Source organism: Pseudophryne corroboree, unplaced genomic scaffold, assembly GCF_028390025.1.
Source record: "Pseudophryne corroboree isolate aPseCor3 unplaced genomic scaffold, aPseCor3.hap2 scaffold_571, whole genome shotgun sequence".
In the NCBI taxonomy this organism is placed as follows: Eukaryota; Metazoa; Chordata; class Amphibia; order Anura; family Myobatrachidae; genus Pseudophryne; species Pseudophryne corroboree.
The window spans coordinates 309,009-324,307 of NW_026970170.1; the positions used below are offsets into that span (position 1 = coordinate 309,009).

The following is a 15,299-nucleotide window of genomic DNA, read 5'->3' on the forward strand; positions in this document are numbered from 1 at the left end:
CCGACCTGCTGCCCAGGATGAACCCACCTTTCTAGTAGAATGGGTCTTCACCTAATTCAGTAACGGCAATCCTGCCATGGAATGAGCATGCTGAATCTTACCACAGATCCAGCGCATAATGGTCTACATGGAAGCAGGACACCCAATCCTGTTGGGAGCATACAGGACAAACAGAGCCTCTGTTTTCCTAATCTGAACCGTTCTGGTGACATAAATTTTCAAAGTTCTGACCACAGCCAGAGACTTTGACTCAACGAAGGTGTCAGTGGCCAAAGGCACCATGTGGAAAGATGAACCACCTTCGGCAGAAATTGTTGACGTGTCCTCAATTCTGCTCTATCTTCATGAAAGATCAAATAAAGGCTCTTGTGATACTGCATGGTTTGTACTGTTTTCCATGTGCTCCCAGATCTTTCAAGCAAGTAGCATGGTCAAGAAAGTTCTGTTTGAAAAGAAACAACATTTACTGTCATTGTTATAGAATTTGGGAGAAAAAACAAGAAGAAATCTGCACTGTTGACGCACTGGACAGAATGAATGAATCATAAAATATAACCTTTATTAAGTATGTATTAAAATTGGATAAATATTAATATTATTATCCCAAACTGCAGTGAAACATAAAGGTTAAAATCACAGAACTAACATACATGTGCATAAGAAGAATAAAGAGATGTGAAAAAAAGGTTTAAAAAGCGTGTCCGTGTGTGATTATTTTTGAAGGCACAACCCTGGCGGGGTTGTTTATATAGATATATATGTTGCTAATAATCACTTTCTAGCGTAATGTTATTAAATAGCTGTTAGTATCTATGTCGTCAGGTACCACTGGGTCGTATCCTATATACTCCCTTCACTCAATAGGGGTTACCTCCCGGGAAGCCATCCCCATTGGCGAATTTGTGGGGGTGATTGAGTTTAACCGGTAAGCTAACCTCCAATTTGTGGGGTGCTTAGGTAGATGGGGATCACTTATTTCTCTGTGTCCCCTAAGACTATATTCCTAAATTCAATACCACAGGGGGATAGCTTTCTATATCGGATAAGGAATCACTTGATAGGGAAATCTCTATGCATCATGGAAAGATCATATTTATTAATATCCAAACTAAAAAAATGATGAATAGCTTTAATTTAGCTGTTTAGATATAGTTAATTGGCGAGATATACCAACAGGTGCGGTTGCCTTAAGGAATATGGCAATTCCAATATAAATAGCAGCCCTCCTTCATATAATCAGCCAGATCTTATTAAATCTGGTCCAGATATAGCCGTTCAGATATACTTAATTGACAACATATATCAATCGGTGGGGTTGCCTTAAGGAATATAGCAATTCCAATTCTCATATAAATAGCAACCTTCCTTCATATATTCAGCCAGATCTTATTTAATCTGATCTAGGCGTAGGCAATAATGCTTTCCTTAGAGGTATAGCCACCTCAATTCTTATTAGGAAGCAAAGTGTCTGTCATAATGGTTTATCCAATTCATCTAAGAAATAATATATTCCATGTGTCAGAGATTCATTACTCTCTATTTACACTGTTAAAGAGTTAATTCTTATTATGTTACAGTGTAATGAAATTATCATATAGGGAGATGTGGCAATTCCATGTGCTATATATATAATAACCCTTAGTGGTCCAGATTCCACAATGAGGAATTTTCTTATAAACCGCTGAAACACACAGCTGTTTGACTGACTTCCAAATATATCTATCTCACTTTGTAACAGTCTTATGATAGAGAAACTGTTACATATTCGGTCACTTAGTTATCTAAAGGTAAACAGACTCAGTGTGAGGGTAATATAATATATCAAATGCGCTGTCAATAATCGTGGTAACTGGTGTAATAATGTGGTATATTGAGTATGCTAGTAAGGCATATAACTGCTCTCCAGCCTTTAAGTGTTACCAATCAATTTGTTACACTGTAAAGGATTTATGGTGTCCTGTTAGGACATGCAGCTGCTAGGCTGACTCAAAGATTTATCCATTTGTAACAATTATGTAACAGTTATATACATGTTACTGGTATTACATAGAAATAGTATGACACAGGCCAGCAGTCCCATGTGTCTAGATTCCACAATAGGAGATTTTCTTTGTCTTATAAACTGCTGGAACACACAGCTGCTAGACTGACTTCAAATATATATATTACTTTGTAACAGTCTTATAGTAAAGAGACTGTTACACACTGTCATATAGTTATCTCAAGGTTAGCAGATTCTGTGTGAGGATAGTGTTCTGTTAGAACATGCAGCTGCTAGGCTGACTCATAGAAAATGTATCCATTTGTAACAAATGACACATACAGCATTAAATTAATATCTATAGCAGCCCATGTGACATCTCTACTCTTATCATAATTGTCTGGTTATTGCCAATCTGGACAGCAGGAGTGATATATATTCACTAGTCCCAATATCCCATCATATAAATATACCCACACTGATATACTTTCTTATCAAGAGTTATTAGTAGCTATCTGTATGCACTTTAGACATTGTATCTGCTAAGTGACATCATATCTAGTGTATTCCTTTCTTATAGCTCAGCTTCTATTCCCTATTAGTGGAGACTAACAGCTAACATCATAATCATATATTTTTGTTTTATAACATTTCACATGAGTCAAATACACGCGGACACGCCGTGCCCTACACGTGTGTTTCACTGCATCTATGGCAACTTACATTAAAGCTAACAAGAAAGCACACTCGTTCTGTCTTTAAACTGATAAAAGAAACCCCAATAATATGGGGCATGCAAAAATTGAGATAAAACTCAGTTTTGCTCCTCTCCACGGAAATCTTTAGTAAAAGGCGAAAGATTTGTTCGTTCTGAAGAGAAACCAGAGCATGACCAAGATTCCACCTGTCGCCTGAGTGCCATGCCAGCAGTCCTCATTCAGCTCAAAGTGAGCACCCAATTTGAAAGAAAGAAAGCAGATTTCTCACCAGGCTTCCCCTTGCTATAAGCATGGTTTGTACTCTTTTCCATGTGCTCCCAGATCTTTCAAGCAAGTAGCATGGTCAAGAAAGTTCTGTTTGAAAAGAAACAGACATTTACTGTCATTGTTATACAAATAAACTTACATTAAAGCCAACAAGAAAGCACACTCATTCTGTCCTTAAACTGATAAAAGAAACCCCAATAATATGGGGCATGCAAAAATTGAGATAAAACTCAGTTTTGCTCCTCTCCACGGAAATCTTTAATAAATGGCGAAAGATTTGTTCATTCTGAAGAGAAACCAGAGCATGACCAAGATTCCACCTGTCGCCTGAGTGCCATGCCAGCAGTCCTCATTCAGATCAAAGTGAGCGCCCAATTTGAAAGAAAGCAGATTTCTCACCTGGCTTCTCCTTGCTATAAGCATGGTTTGTACTGTATTCCATGTGCTCCCAGATCTTTCAAGCAAGTAGCATGGTCAAGAAAGTTCTGTTTGAAAAGAAACAAACATTTACTGTAATTTCTATGCAAATGAGCTTTCATTAAAGCACACTCATTCTATCTTTAAACCGATAAAAGAAAATCCAAAAAGATGGGGCATGCAAAAATTGAGGTAAAACTCAGTTTTGCTCCTCTCCACGGAAATCTTTAGTAAAAGGCGAAAGATTTGTTCGTTCTGAAGAGAAACCAGAGCATGACCAAGATTTTCATCTGAAAATATGTGTTCTCCCTGCAGTTGTTGTCCCCAGATGAGAGTTCCCTTGTGCTGCCTCAGTTGAATCTCCTTTACTTGACAGAGATGTGCCTGAGCAGCGGCCCTCCCCAGCCCTATCCCAAATCATACTTATTTTGCACAGGAGATACCATGGTCATGAAGATTGTTCTCCCAGGGTGAGGTTCATTCATTGCATTCTGGGTATGCTGACCCCTGTGATTTCCCCAATGTGGGAAACTCGACTGCATTATTTGTGGTAGTGGGGGACTGTGTTTGTGCTTTCCTCTGGTCAGCTCTGGTAAAAGTCAGATTTCTTTGTCTCAGATCTTCCTCTAGCCTTGTTCTTCTTTCGAGAGTTCCCTTGTGCTGCCTCAGTTGGATCTCCTTCACTTGACAGGGGGTGCCCGAGCAGCAATCCTCCACAGCTCTAGCCCAACTCCTACTTACCTGCCAGGTGAGATACTATGATCTTCACTGTTAGGGCAATCAGGATGTGGAATTCCCTGCCAGGGAAGGTGGTAATGGCGGACTCTGTAATTGGATTTAAAAAAGGAATGGATACATTTCTGAATGAAAAAGCTATCTAAGGTTATAATACTTAAAATATCAACATGGTTAATCCGGGGGTAACATGAGTTATAGTAGCTAACTAGTCATAAAATATTATTCAGCAAGTATGTAGAATCATCACAACTTAAAACAGGTTGAACACGATGGGCAATTTGCCTCTATTCAACCTCAAAAACTATGTTACTATATGTTACTATATTACTATGTTACTGTAGTATACAGAAAACCAAAATGCAATGAACAGTGATAGTGAGCACTGATGAGGATACTAGAACTGACACTGAGCAGCAAGATGCAGCACTGGACTATTAGTAATGTACTGTAGTATGCTGAGCACCACAATGCAGCACAAGACAATGAGCAGTGATACTGAGCACTGATGAGGATACTACTGAGAACTGACACTGAGCAGGAGAGACACACTACTAGTATTACTGAGCAGCAATAAGTAACCACTGATACTGAGCACTGATATTGAGATTTCCACTGAGAGAACATAGCCACGTCCATTCCGCTCTCTCTTCAATGCACGAGTAAAAATGGCGGCAACGCGCAGCTCTTTATATGGAATCCGAATCTCGCGAGAATCCGACAGCGGGATGATGACATTTTCCCTTGTTCAGGTTTTGCGAGTCAGGCGGGAACAACCGAGCCTGCCTCGGACCAGTGTAAACAACGTGGAGTTCGTGGGGAATTCGGTTCTCGGAGAACCGAACCCGCTCCTCTCTACCTTATACCAATCAATTTTTTTATTTTCAATCTAAGCCCCTGCAGTTTTCTGTAAGCATCTGCTTCGCTATGATGATCAACAAGTCACAAGGGCAAACACTCAGGGCTTGAGGCGTAGATCTTAGGACCAGCTGCTACAAGCATGGCAGAGGTGTCACTATCACTGGTGACACCCAGAGAGGTGGCGAGGGAGATTGTAATGCAGTGCGCGCAGATAAGCAGCGCAATGGTAAAAAGGAGGCATGGTTTCATAGGTAGGGGCGTGGCCTGGTGGCCTGAATCTACATTTTGTTGCTTCGGGTGTCCCGGGGGTTGGGGGCTGCACCCGGGGACTAGTGTGTGAGCGGTGCTGGCTCCTGCACAGTGAAAGGGCATGGCCACCCAGCATGACGCCTCCCTTCTTGACCATGCTGTAATTGCAGTCGCACTGCAGTTCAGCGTGATCATAAAAAATGGTGTAGCCTCCTGCTGGTGCAGACTGTATGTGCGCGCAGGAAGCCGCCACCATTTTTGTGATCACAGCGGCTGAATGTGATGTCATACAGCCGCTGTGACCACGCCCCCTGTGTCTACTCCGTTGCAGACCCCATTTTGAAGCCTTGCTCCCGCACCGCTCCATCCCTGACTTGGAAATGGAGTGTTGCTGACCCACCTATCCCCCCCCGCCCCGATTGACAGGCAGAGGCGATCGCATTCTCTGCGGGGTGCCGCAGAAAATGCAGGCACATGCGTATGCTCTTAGCAATTTTTGCAGTTGGATCGCTTATTGTGATTGCAATCCAACCTGAATCAGGCCCTATTACCTATCACAATGCGCTGCGGGCAGTACAAAATTGGGTTAATATAGGAGAAAAACCCCCAGACCTGTGCTCCTTAACTGTACCTGGTGGCTAGTGGAGCGGCTGCCCAGTAATCAGTGTCCACGCCAGTGCGCACACGGTCCACCCCCTACGGCCACGCTCCCCTTCATCAGCGGCCTCGTGATCCGGAAGGGTGGTGTGTGTGTGACTGACCTTAGGATGAAACCGGACCCTCCGCTGCAGTGACCCAGCAACCAGGGCACGGGAGTATACAGCGCCGCTGGGAGTGATGAAGCTGCAGTAAAGATGTCTATTAGACCTAGCCTGCTGCAGCCCTTGTAGATTCTCATAAAACAAGTTCTTCTTTTCTTGTCAAAATTTATAGCTAAGAATAGGCTGCCTGAGGCAGGCCCCTGTTAAGTGGCCTGCTACTGAAGGCACCAACTACAAACTGAGCTCCCTGTTCATGGAAGCGGGGTTATAGAGGAGAATGCACTGAGCATCTTGGGAACAGTCAAAAGCTTTGAGCCGGTTGGTGCCTCAGATCAAGATCCTACTCTACACCCCAATGTGAATCCTTGTGGAGTCCAGTGTACCCCACAGAAGAAATTAATGTGTCACACCCATTGGCAGCAACCTTAGAATAGCTGCTGACGGGCACAATTGAGAAAGGAAGGGGGGGGGGGGGACATTTGAATCCAGCACATAAATGCAATTCAAATATGTAATTTGTACCTTCCTATTTTAAAATATAATGGATGAACCTCACCCTGTGAGAACAATCTTCATGATCAAGAGATCACATATGCAAAATAAGTATGAGTTGGGATAGGGCTGGGGAGGGTGGCTGCTCGGGCAGCCCCTCCCCCGTCAAGTTAAGGAGATTCAACTGAGGAAGCACAAGGGAACTCTCGTCTGGGGACAACAACTGCAGGGAGACCACATCTTTTCAGATGAACATGGGAGGGCGGAAGGCTGCCTAATACTGAAGCACCATCAAATATCAAACCATATGCAACATCTAGTACAAGCCTTCCTGGGGGAAGGTCTGCAGCAGACGGATTTGCATACAGTGATGTTATTCAAGCAGTGGGCCAAAGTTGGCTGGAACCCTCATCTGCATATGAAAAGAGAAAAGGGGCGTGCAGGGCATGGCGGCCTTTTGCAGTGCTTGGATGACCCCTAGTTCTCATTAAACACCCCCACCCTCCTTTGGTGTGGGGCTCATGTTGGCCATGCCCCATCCCCTGAAGCATTCAAGCTGATTTCTTGCAGCAGCTGGGCACTGTAACAGCTCCAGAGCTGTTCTGTAAGGCAAGTAAAAGGGTGTGGGCCCTGCAGCACCACCTGTAGTTTGCATTGTGCGTTGGAAGGCACAAAGTAAGCAGACGGGAGGAGAAGTCAGGATAGTGCGCAAGGGCATCCTTTTCTCTTAGTCCGTAGAGGATGCTGGGGTCACATTAAGAACCATGGGGTATAGACGGGATCCGCAATAGACATGGGCACTTTAAGACTATCAAAGGGTGTGAACTGGCTCCTCCCTCTATGCCCCTCCTCCAGACTCCAGTTATAGGAACTGTGCCCATGGAGACGGACATTTCGAGGAAAGGATTTATTGTTAAACTAAGGTGAGCATCTTACCAGCTCACACCTTAAGCATGCCGCAGAACGTGGCATTCAACAGAACACAAGCCAACGGCATGAATAATTGCAGCAAAAAGCTGACCAGAACCATAACACAACATGTGTATAACCACAAGTAATAACTGCAGACACAGTATGGACTGGGACGGGTGCCCAGCATCCTCTACAGACTAAGAGAAAAGGATTTACCGGTAGGTATTAAAATCCTATTTTCTCATACGACCTAGAGGATGCTGGGGTCACATTAAGAACCATGGGGTTATACCAAAGCTCTTGAACGGGTGGAAGAGTGCGTACGACTCTGCAGCACCGAATTACCCAACTTGAAGTTATCATCGGCCAAGGTATCAAACTTGTAAAACTTAGCAAAAGTGTTTACTAAATAGCTGCTCGGCAAAGTTGCAATGCCGAGACTCCCCGACCAGCTGCCCAGGATGAACCCACCTTTCTAGTAGAATGGGTCTTCACCTAATTCAGTAACGGCAATCCTGCCATGGAATGAGCATGCTGAATCTTACCACAGATCCAGCGCATAATGGTCTACATGGAAGCAGGACACCCAATCCTGTTGGGAGCATACAGGACAAACAGAGCCTCTGTTTTCCTAATCTGAACCGTTCTGGTGACATAAATTTTCAAAGTTCTGACCACAGCCAGAGACTTTGACTCAACGAAGGTGTCAGTGGCCAAAGGCACCATGTGGAAAGATGAACCACCTTCGGCAGAAATTGTTGACGTGTCCTCAATTCTGCTCTATCTTCATGAAAGATCAAATAAAGGCTCTTGTGATACTGCATGGTTTGTACTGTTTTCCATGTGCTCCCAGATCTTTCAAGCAAGTAGCATGGTCAAGAAAGTTCTGTTTGAAAAGAAACAAACATTTACTGTCATTGTTATGCAAATAAACTTACATTAAAGCTAACCAGAAAGCACACTCGTTCTGTCTTTAAACTGATAAAAGAAACCCCAATAATATGGGCATACCTCCCAACTTTGTCGGCTCGCAAAGAGGGACACACGCGCGGCGAAGTCGCACGCGCTCCCAAAAAGGGCGTGGCCTAAGTAAAAAGGGGCATGGCTTCGCGGGAGGACCCGCGATCGCGAGTCACGCCCCCGTTTTCGGCACTGAGGGGGCATGCCCAGCGCTCTGTGAGCCGCTGGCATGCCACCTCTCCCTCTGACTTCAGTGAATAGACGCTGTGCGCACAGCGACTATTCACCGCTGCTCTGCTAAGCAGGGCAGCGACAGACAGAGCCTCCCAACTGTCCTACCCACCGCGGGACACTGCGGCCCGCAGGTGGGACAGCGGGACAGTCCCCAAAAAACGGGACTGTCCCGCGAAAATCGGGACAGTTGGGAGGTATGATATGGGGCATGCAAAAATTGAGATAAAACTCAGTTTTGCTCCTCTCCACGGAAATCTTTAGTAAAAGGCGAAAGATTTGTTCGTTCTGAAGAGAAACCAGAGCATGACCAAGATTCCACCTGTCGCCTGAGTGCCATGCCAGCAGTCCTCATTCAGCTCAAAGTGAGCACCCAATTTGAAAGAAAGAAAGCAGATTTCTCACCAGGCTTCCCCTTGCTATAAACATGGTTTGTACTCTTTTCCATGTGCTCCCAGATCTTTCAAGCAATTAGTATGGTCAAGAAAGTTCTGCTTGAAAAGAAACAGACATTTATTGTCATTGTTATGCAAATAAACTTACATTAAAGCTAACAAGAAAGCACACTTGTTCTGTCTTTAAACTGATAAAAGAAACCCCAATAATATGGGGCATGCAAAAATTGAGATAAAACTCAGTTTTGCTCCTCTCCACGGATAATCTTTAATAAAAGGCGAAAGATTTGTTCATTCTGAAGAGAAACCAGAGCATGACCAAGATTCCACCTGTCGCCTGAGTGCTGTGCCAGCAGTCCTCATTCAGATCAAAGTGAGCGCCCAATTTGAAAGAAAGCAGATTTCTCACCTGGCTTCTCCTTGCTATAAGCATGGTTTGTACTGTATTCCATGTGCTCCCAGATCTTTAAAGCAAGTAGCATGGTCAAGAAAGTTCTGTTTGAACATAAATAAACATTTACTGTCATTTCTATGCAAATGAGCTTACATTAAAGCACACTCATTCTATCTTTAAACCGGTAAAAGAAACCCCAAAAAGATGGGGCATGCAAAAATTGAGATAAAACTCGGTTTTGCTCCTCTCCACGGAAATCTTTAGTAAGAGGCGAAAGATTTGTTCGTTCTGAAGAGAAACCAGAGCATGACCAAGATTTTTATCTGAAAATATGTGTTCTCCCTGCAGTTGTTGTCCCCAGATGAGAGTTCCCTTGTGCTGCCTCAGCTGAATCTCCTTTACTTGACAGAGATGTGCCTGAGCAGCGGCCCTCCCCAGCCCTATCCCAAATCATACTTATTTTGCATAGGCGATACCATGGTCATGAAGATTGTTCTCCCAGGGTGAGGTTCATTCATTGCATTCTGGGTATGCTGACCCCTGTGATTTCCCAAAATGTGGGAAACTTGACTGCATTATTTGTGGTAGTGGGGGACTGTGTTTGTGCTTTCCTCTAGTCAGCTCTGGTAAAAGTCAGATTTATTTGTCTCAGATCTTCCTCTAGCCTTGTTCTTCTTTCGAGAGTTCCCTTGTGCTGCCTCAGTTGGATCTCTTTCACTTGACAGGGGGGTGCCCGAGTAGCGACCCTCCCCAGCTCTAGCCTAACTCCTACTTACCTGCCAGGTGAGATACTATGATCATGAAGGTGCTTCTCCCAGGGCAAGGCTCACCCATTGCACTCTGGGTGTGGTGCCCCTGCGATTTCCCCAAATATGGGAAGCTTGACTGCATAATTTGTGTTTCCCCTGGTCGGCTCTCGTATAATTCAGATCTCTTTGTCTCAGGTCTCTCTCCAGCCTAGTTTGCTGTCTGTTTCCACTTCTTTTTTCATGAGCCCCTCCCTTTTATACCCTTGTGCACTATCCTGACTTCTCCTCTTGTCTGCTTATTTTGTGCCTTCCAATGCACAATGCAAACTACAGGTAGTGCTGCAGGGCCCACACCCTTTTACTTGCCGTACAGAGCAGCTCTGGAGCTGTTACAGTGCCCAGCTGCTGCAAGAAATCAGCTTGAATGCTTCAGGGGCTGGGGCATAGCCAACATGAGCCCCACACCGAAGGAGGGTGGAGGTGTTTAATGCGAACTAGGGGTCATCCAAGCGCCGCAAAAGGCCGCTTTGCCCTGCACGCCCCTTTTCTCTTTTCATATGCAGACGAGGGTTGAAGCCAACTTTGACCCACTGCTTGGATGACATCACCGTATGCAAATCCATCTGCTGCAGGCCTTCCCCCAGGAATGCTTGCACTAGTTGTTGCATTTGGTTTGTTGTTTGGGGGTGCTTCATTATTAGGCAGCCTTCTGCCCTCCCATGTTCATCTGAAAATATGTGTTCTCCCTGCAGTTGTTGTCCCCAGATGAGAGTTCCCTTGTGCTGCCTCAATTGAATCTCCTTTACTTGACATAGAAGTGCCTGAGCAGCGGCCCTCCCCAGCCCTATCCCAAATCATACTTATTTTGCATAGGAGATACCATGGTCATGAAGATTGTTCTCCCAGGGTGAGGTTCATTCATTGCATTCTGGGTATGCTGACCCCTGTGATTTCCCCAAATGTGGGATACTCGACTGCATTATTTGTGGTAGTGGGGGACTGTGTTTGTGCTTTCCTCTGGTCAGCTCTGGTAAAAGTCAGATTTATTTGTCTCAGATCTTCCTCTAGCCTTGTTCTTCTTTCGAGAGTTCCCTTGTGCTGCCTCAGTTGAATCTCCTTCACTTGACAGGGGGGTACCCGAGCAGCGACCCTCCCCAGCTCTAGCCCAACTTCTACTTACCTGGCAGGTGAGATACTATGATCATGTAGGTGCTTCTCCCAGGGCAAGGCTCACCCATTGCACTCTGGGTGTGCTGCTCCTGCGATTTCCCCAAATGTGGGAAACTTGACTGCATAATTTGTGTTTCCCCTGGTCGGCTCTCGTATAATTCAGATCTCTTTGTCTCAGGTCTCTCTCCAGCCTAGTTTGCTGTCTGTTTCAACTTCTCTTTTCTTGAGCCGCTCCCTTCTATGCCCTTGCGCACTATCCTGACTTCTCCCGTCTGCTTACTTTGTGCCTTCCAATGCACAATGCAAACTACAGGTAGTGCTGCAGGGCCCACACCCTTTTACTTGCCGTTCAGAGCAGCTCTGGAGCTGTTACAGTGCCCAGCTGCTGCAAGAAATCAGCTTGAATGCTTCAGGGGCTGGGGCATAGCCAACATGAGCCCCACACCGAAGGAGGGTGGAGGTGTTTAATGCGAACTAGGGGTCATCCAAGCGCCGCAAAAGGCCGCCATGCCCTGCACGCCCCTTTTCTCTTTTCATATGCAGACGAGGGTTGAAGCCAACTTTGACCCACTGCTTGGATGACATCACTATATGCAAATCCATCTGCTGCAGGCCTTCCCCCAGGAATGCTTGTACTAGTTGTTGCATTTGGTTTGTTGTTTGGGGGTGCTTCAGTATTAGGCAGCCTTCTGCCCTCCCATGTTTATCTGAAAATATGTGTTCTCCCTGCAGTTGTTGTCCCCAGATGAGAGTTCCCTTGTGCTGCCTCAGTTGAATCTCCTTTACTTGACAGAGATGTGCCTGAGCAGCGGCCCTCCCCAACCCTATCCCAAATCATACTTATTTTGCATAGGCGATACCATGGTCATGAAGATTGTTCTCCCAGGGTGAGTTTCATTCATTGCATTCTGGGTATGCTGACCCCTGTGATTTCCCCAAATGTGGGAAACTCGACTGCATTATTTGTGGTAGTGGGGGACTGTGTTTGTGCTTTCCTCTGGACAGCTCTGGTAAAAGTCAGATTTCTTTGTCTCAGATCTTCCTCTAGCCTTGTTCTTCTTTCGAGAGTTCCCTTGTGCTGCCTCAGTTGGATCTCTTTAACTTGACAGGGGGGTGCCCGAGCAGCGACCCTCCCCAGCTCTAGCCCAACTCCTACTTACTTGCCAGGTGAGATACTATGATCATGAAGGATCTTCTCCCAGGGCAAGGCTCACCCATTGCACTCTGGGTGTGGTGCCCCTGCGATTTCCCCAAATGTGGGAAGCTTGACTGCATAATTTGTGTTTCCCCTGGTCGGCTCTCGTATAATTCAGATCTCTTTGTCTCAGGTCTCTCTCCAGCCTAGTTTGCTGTCTGTTTCCACTTCTTTTTTCATGAGCCCCTCCCTTTTATACCCTTGTGCACTATCCTGACTTCTCCTCCTGTCTGCTTACTTTGTGCCTTCCAATGCACAATGCAAACTACAGGTAGTGCTGTAGGGCCCACACCCTTTTACTTGCCGTACAGAGCAGCTCTGGAGCTGTTACAGTGCCCAGCTGCTGCAAGAAATCAGCTTGAATGCTTCAGGGGCTGGGGCATAGCCAACATGAGCCCCACACCGAAGGAGGGTGGAGGTGTTTAATGCGAACTAGGGGTCATCCAGGCGCCGCAAAAGGCCGCCATGCCCTGCACGCCCCTTTTCTCTTTTCATATGCAGACGAGGGTTGAAGCCAACTTTGACCCACTGCTTGGATGACATCACTATATGCAAATCCATCTGCTGCAGGCCTTCCCCCAGGAATGCTTGTACTAGTTGTTGCATTTGGTTTGTTGTTTGGGGGTGCTTCAGTATTAGGCAGCCTTCTGCCCTCCCATGTTTATCTGAAAATATGTGTTCTCCCTGCAGTTGTTGTCCCCAGATGAGAGTTCCCTTGTGCTGCCTCAGTTGAATCTCCTTTACTTGACAGAGATGTGCCTGAGCAGCGGCCCTCCCCAACCCTATCCCAAATCATACTTATTTTGCATAGGCGATACCATGGTCATGAAGATTGTTCTCCCAGGGTGAGTTTCATTCATTGCATTCTGGGTATGCTGACCCCTGTGATTTCCCCAAATGTGGGAAACTCGACTGCATTATTTGTGGTAGTGGGGGACTGTGTTTGTGCTTTCCTCTGGACAGCTCTGGTAAAAGTCAGATTTCTTTGTCTCAGATCTTCCTCTAGCCTTGTTCTTCTTTCGAGAGTTCCCTTGTGCTGCCTCAGTTGGATCTCTTTAACTTGACAGGGGGGTGCCCGAGCAGCGACCCTCCCCAGCTCTAGCCCAACTCCTACTTACTTGCCAGGTGAGATAATATGATCATGAAGGATCTTCTCCCAGGGCAAGGCTCACCCATTGCACTCTGGGTGTGGTGCCCCTGCGATTTCCCCAAATGTGGGAAGCTTGACTGCATAATTTGTGTTTCCCCTGGTCGGCTCTCGTATAATTCAGATCTCTTTGTCTCAGGTCTCTCTCCAGCCTAGTTTGCTGTCTGTTTCCACTTCTTTTTTCATGAGCCCCTCCCTTTTATACCCTTGTGCACTATCCTGACTTCTCCTCCTGTCTGCTTACTTTGTGCCTTCCAATGCACAATGCAAACTACAGGTAGTGCTGTAGGGCCCACACCCTTTTACTTGCCGTACAGAGCAGCTCTGGAGCTGTTACAGTGCCCAGCTACTGCAAGAAATCAGCTTGAATGCTTCAGGGGCTGGGGCACAGCCAACATGAGCCCCACACCGAAGGAGGGTGGAGGTGTTTAATGTGAACTAGGGGTCATCCAAGCACCGCAAAAGGCCGCCATGCCCTGCACGCCCCTTTTCTCTTTTCATATGCAGACGAGGGTTGAAGCCAACTTTGACCCACTGCTTGGATGACATCACCGTATGCAAATCCATCTGCTGCAGGCCTTCCCCCAGGAATGCTTGCACTAGTTGTTGCATTTGGTTTGTTGTTTGGGGGTGCTTCAGTATTAGGCAGCCTTCTGCCCTCCCATGTTCATCTGAAAATATGTGTTCTCCCTGCAGTTGTTGTAACCAGATGAGAGTTCCCTTGTGCTGCCTCAGTTGAATCTCCTTTACTTGACAGAGATGTGCCTGAGCAGCGGCCCTCCCCAGCCCTATCCCAAATCATACTTATTTTGCATAGGAGATACCATGGTCATGAAGATTGTTCTCCCAGGGTGAGGTTCATTCATTGCATTCTGGGTATGCTGACCCCTGTGATTTCCCCAAATGTGGGAAACTCGACTGCATTATTTGTGGTAGTGGGGGACTGTGTTTGTGCTTTCCTCTGGTCAGCTCAGGTAAAAGTCAGATTTATTTGTCTCAGATCTTCCTCTAGCCTTGTTCTTCTTTCGAGAGTTTCCTTGTGCTGCCTCAGTTGGATCTCTTTCACTTGACAGGGGGGTGCCCGAGCAGCGACCCTCCCCAGCTCTAGCCCAACTCCTACTTACCTGCCAGGTGAGATACTATGATCATGAAGGTGCTTCTCCCAGGGCAAGGCTCACCCATTGCACTCTGATTTCCCCAAATGTGGGAAGCTTGACTGCATAATTTGTGTTTCCCATGGTCGGCTCTCGTATAATTCAGATCTCTTTGTCTCAGGTCTCTCTCCAGCCTAGTTTGCTGTCTGTTTCCACTTCTTTTTTCATGAGCCCCTCCCTTTTATACCCTTGTGCACTATCCTGACTTCTCCTCCTGTCTGCTTACTTTGTGCCTTCCAATGCACAATGCAAACTACAGGTAGTGCTGCAGGGCCCACACCCTTTTACTTGCCGTACAGAGCAGCTCTGGAGCTGTTACAGTGCCCAGCTGCTGCAAGAAATCAGCTTGAATGCTTCAGGGGCTGGGGCATAGCCAACATGAGCCCCACACCGAAGGAGGGTGGAGGTGTTTAATGCGAACTAGGGGTCATCCAAGCGCCGCAAAAGGCCGCCATGCCCTGCACGCCCCTTTTCTCTTTTCATATGCAGACGAGGGTTGAAGCCAACTTT

At 46.1% G+C, this 15,299-nt stretch overlaps 16 non-coding genes across 16 annotated transcripts; 10 read left to right on the forward strand and 6 right to left on the reverse strand.

Annotated features, from left to right (window-relative positions):
- Positions 1-2,755: 2,755 nt before the first annotated feature.
- LOC135033428 (U5 spliceosomal RNA) lies at positions 2,756-2,871 on the reverse strand. The gene has a single exon (XR_010228793.1). It is a non-coding gene; the product is annotated as a U5 spliceosomal RNA (small nuclear RNA).
- Positions 2,872-3,157: 286 nt separating this feature from the next.
- On the reverse strand, positions 3,158-3,273 carry LOC135033451 (U5 spliceosomal RNA). Its single transcript, XR_010228815.1, has one exon. It is a non-coding gene; the product is annotated as a U5 spliceosomal RNA (small nuclear RNA).
- A 270-nt stretch (positions 3,274-3,543) lies between these two features.
- On the reverse strand, positions 3,544-3,659 carry LOC135033448 (U5 spliceosomal RNA). The gene has a single exon (XR_010228812.1). It is a non-coding gene; the product is annotated as a U5 spliceosomal RNA (small nuclear RNA).
- A 144-nt stretch (positions 3,660-3,803) lies between these two features.
- Positions 3,804-3,966, forward strand: LOC135033478 (U1 spliceosomal RNA). Its single transcript, XR_010228842.1, has one exon. It is a non-coding gene; the product is annotated as a U1 spliceosomal RNA (small nuclear RNA).
- Positions 3,967-8,780: 4,814 nt separating this feature from the next.
- LOC135033456 (U5 spliceosomal RNA) lies at positions 8,781-8,893 on the reverse strand. Its single transcript, XR_010228820.1, has one exon. It is a non-coding gene; the product is annotated as a U5 spliceosomal RNA (small nuclear RNA).
- Positions 8,894-9,179: 286 nt separating this feature from the next.
- Positions 9,180-9,296, reverse strand: LOC135033457 (U5 spliceosomal RNA). The gene has a single exon (XR_010228821.1). It is a non-coding gene; the product is annotated as a U5 spliceosomal RNA (small nuclear RNA).
- Positions 9,297-9,566: 270 nt separating this feature from the next.
- On the reverse strand, positions 9,567-9,682 carry LOC135033439 (U5 spliceosomal RNA). Its single transcript, XR_010228803.1, has one exon. It is a non-coding gene; the product is annotated as a U5 spliceosomal RNA (small nuclear RNA).
- A 144-nt stretch (positions 9,683-9,826) lies between these two features.
- LOC135033287 (U1 spliceosomal RNA) lies at positions 9,827-9,990 on the forward strand. Its single transcript, XR_010228677.1, has one exon. It is a non-coding gene; the product is annotated as a U1 spliceosomal RNA (small nuclear RNA).
- Positions 9,991-10,142: 152 nt separating this feature from the next.
- On the forward strand, positions 10,143-10,305 carry LOC135033404 (U1 spliceosomal RNA). Its single transcript, XR_010228776.1, has one exon. It is a non-coding gene; the product is annotated as a U1 spliceosomal RNA (small nuclear RNA).
- A 674-nt stretch (positions 10,306-10,979) lies between these two features.
- LOC135033477 (U1 spliceosomal RNA) lies at positions 10,980-11,143 on the forward strand. The gene has a single exon (XR_010228841.1). It is a non-coding gene; the product is annotated as a U1 spliceosomal RNA (small nuclear RNA).
- A 152-nt stretch (positions 11,144-11,295) lies between these two features.
- On the forward strand, positions 11,296-11,458 carry LOC135033313 (U1 spliceosomal RNA). The gene has a single exon (XR_010228702.1). It is a non-coding gene; the product is annotated as a U1 spliceosomal RNA (small nuclear RNA).
- A 671-nt stretch (positions 11,459-12,129) lies between these two features.
- Positions 12,130-12,293, forward strand: LOC135033281 (U1 spliceosomal RNA). The gene has a single exon (XR_010228671.1). It is a non-coding gene; the product is annotated as a U1 spliceosomal RNA (small nuclear RNA).
- A 152-nt stretch (positions 12,294-12,445) lies between these two features.
- On the forward strand, positions 12,446-12,608 carry LOC135033416 (U1 spliceosomal RNA). Its single transcript, XR_010228784.1, has one exon. It is a non-coding gene; the product is annotated as a U1 spliceosomal RNA (small nuclear RNA).
- A 674-nt stretch (positions 12,609-13,282) lies between these two features.
- On the forward strand, positions 13,283-13,446 carry LOC135033282 (U1 spliceosomal RNA). Its single transcript, XR_010228672.1, has one exon. It is a non-coding gene; the product is annotated as a U1 spliceosomal RNA (small nuclear RNA).
- Positions 13,447-13,598: 152 nt separating this feature from the next.
- On the forward strand, positions 13,599-13,761 carry LOC135033411 (U1 spliceosomal RNA). The gene has a single exon (XR_010228782.1). It is a non-coding gene; the product is annotated as a U1 spliceosomal RNA (small nuclear RNA).
- A 674-nt stretch (positions 13,762-14,435) lies between these two features.
- Positions 14,436-14,599, forward strand: LOC135033325 (U1 spliceosomal RNA). The gene has a single exon (XR_010228714.1). It is a non-coding gene; the product is annotated as a U1 spliceosomal RNA (small nuclear RNA).
- Positions 14,600-15,299: the final 700 nt, after the last annotated feature.